Source organism: Tupaia chinensis, unplaced genomic scaffold, assembly GCF_000334495.1.
Source record: "Tupaia chinensis unplaced genomic scaffold, TupChi_1.0 Scaffold139612_1, whole genome shotgun sequence".
Lineage (NCBI taxonomy): Eukaryota > Metazoa > Chordata > Mammalia > Scandentia > Tupaiidae > Tupaia > Tupaia belangeri.
The window spans coordinates 401,735-404,649 of NW_006199495.1; positions in this window are offsets into that span (position 1 = coordinate 401,735).

The window sequence follows — 2,915 nt, forward strand, 5'->3', positions numbered from 1 at the left end:
TCCTTTTGATTTACATAATATGTTCATATTTTTCTAATGAAAATACTGTCCAAAGAATCCTTCTCTGTGTCCAATTGTATTTACTTCTTTCTAAATTCCTATTATTTTACATAAATTTCATGAGATGGCATACACAAAAATTCATTTGTGATTATAATGCCAACAGCTTCAGATAAAAATTCTTCCAGGTCTTATAAACAGACTCATTATACCTTATCTTATCTCTTTTTGGTTACATAACTCGATTAAAATAAAATACAAAATACTTTGCTATCTCTTCTTCATATTTTAAAATGTTTATATGTGTATATTAGATGTGTATATGAATATATTTATGCAGATATATTTATTTATGGAGATATATATATATATATATTTACATATTTTTGTAGTAGGACTTGTGAATTTGCCAGAGAGAGAGAGAGAGACAAAGAGAAATAAAAAGTGAAAAATGCCCCCTTTGGGGGATGCTTCTCCACACTCCCTTCTCCTCTGTTCTCCTCTTAGGATTTTGGACATGCACGCGAACATGTCCAGAGTACTTTTCAAACTAACAGGACTTGAAAAACTAAGCCAACTATGTGGGATTCAGCACCTTAACCATCACACCACCTGATGGCCTGAGTATTTTCAGCAAAATTTCCTAAGTATATTTGGAAGCCAGGGATTTCATATATCATATTATTTAGCTAGTCTGTATAGGTATAAATTTGTGTTTATATAGTTAAAGAGAAATATATGGACTGTCCCATATTCAGTGGTTAGGTGCTGTTCAGAGGAAGTCAGACCCCACATGACTGACTGTGGTCCCAAAGCTGGCTCTGTGTGAAACATGCTGCGCTCTGAGGGGTTGAATAAACGGAGGAAGAGTGATTGCAGTGTGATGATGTCCCAACGGGAGTTCTCCCTCTTCCTTTCTGGTGCTTGCAGGAGCACTCTGGTATTTAAAGCAAGACAAAACAACACCTACAGAAAAAAGGAAAAAAGAAAAAAGAGAAAGAAGAAGTGAAAAAGTGTAGTTCTCAAATAATGTAGAGCTAGGCAATAATGAGAAATGTAATTATCACATGGAATGTACTGCTAAAGTAAATGACCTTAATTAAACAATATGCTTAGTACTATGATTTTCACAGTTCTTTCACTCTATTTTAATTATTAGCCCCTTATTTTAACAAATCAAATAATGAACAATGGCAATTTAAAAAGGCTGAATTAAAGAGCTTTCTGGGAAGAAAAGGTACTTAGATAAAGTAACTACTTGGGATGAGCATACTATATACTTTTCCTTTCTCATTTTCCCTTATCATTGTAAAAACCATGCTTAAATTATTGAGGGAAATAAAACCAATTGAGGCATGAACTTAGTTGAAATCAATTTTTTCTCTTATGAGTTTTTTTCAGAAATAGATAAATATTGCAATAAAATGTAATTTGTAACCATTGTTATAACATTTTAAATTTAGTTTTCATAATAATACCAATGAAAAGTAAGACATGAAGAATACATTATTATTTTCAGTTAATTTGCTGGTTTGGTAAATTGACAGCTATAAGTGAAATTATCAGATTATAGCTAATATGAATGACTGTAGTTGCAAATATTTTAATTAGATAGACATCCACAGATTTATGGATTGCAAATGAAAAAAGTGAATCATTATTATGTAATGATTATATTATTTACATATTTTATATTAAGAGGAATATTAACAGTTTAAGATAGGATTATAATATCTCCAATTTAAAAGAAAATAAAATGTAAGCCTAATAATATACATAAGGACATTTTCTTATTTTTTTAAAGAATTATTTTATGCAACTTTATTTATTTATTTAAAAAAATTTTTTTGAGAGGTTTTTTGCTATAGGACACGTGCGCTCACCAGAGAGACAGAGAGAGACAGAGAGACAGAAAGCGAGAAATCACCTCCCAAAGGGGATGGTCACGCTGCAATTACTTCTCCATTCTGCTCTCGGGATCTTGCATACGCACATACACGAGCCCAGCATGAGTTTAAGCCACTGGGTCTGGGACTCGAACCATGGGTGACTACATGGGAGTTCAGTGACATAGCCATTACGCTAACTGCTGGTCCCAAACTTTATTTATTTATTTTAATTTGACCAGAGAGGAACAGAGTGGCGGTGCAGGTGAGAAAGCAAGCCACCAGGTCCAGGATTCAAATCGCAGTCAATATATTGGAGTCCAATGTCCTTAACCACCACAGCACCTGAGAGCCCCCATAGGGATAATTTCACACATACTATTAATAAGTTCCAAATAACCAACTGACTAAAAATGCTTTGAAATATTTGTCAAAACTGTATGGGTACTTTTTTAAATGGGAAAATAGAATTTTCTTTTACTTATGCCTTCACACTATTCTGATGTATGAACTCCAGTTTTTACTTTTTAGGTGATAGTTTGCAAAGTTTTTATAGGAGTAAGCCTATAGTCCAAGAAAGCCTTGTAATTAAGAGGCTTGGAAAGGAGAAAAAAATGAAAGATAAAGCAGGCTACAGCTATATGAGAGTACATAAATAAACTCTAACCCAGAATACAGACAAACATCTCCTGGATAAATTGTTTGGCTTATTTGCATTTAGTTAAATGACTGCTCAGTTTTTTTTTATTATTATTATTAAGTTCTCATTAGAATCCAAACTTAAGAGTGTAATATAAAAAGTCTTTCTTGGTACCAGCAGTTGGCATAACGGTTACGTTGCTGGACTCCCTCATAGTCTACTGCTGTTCAAATCTTGGACCCGGTGGCTTAAAACACAGCAGGCATGTGTGTGTGCCCAAAATCCTAAGAGGAGAATGGAGAAAAGGAGATTCTGGCATAGCCATCCCTCTTGGGGGGTGATTTCTCACTTTCTGTCTCTCTGGTGAGCGCATGTGCCTTATAGCAAAA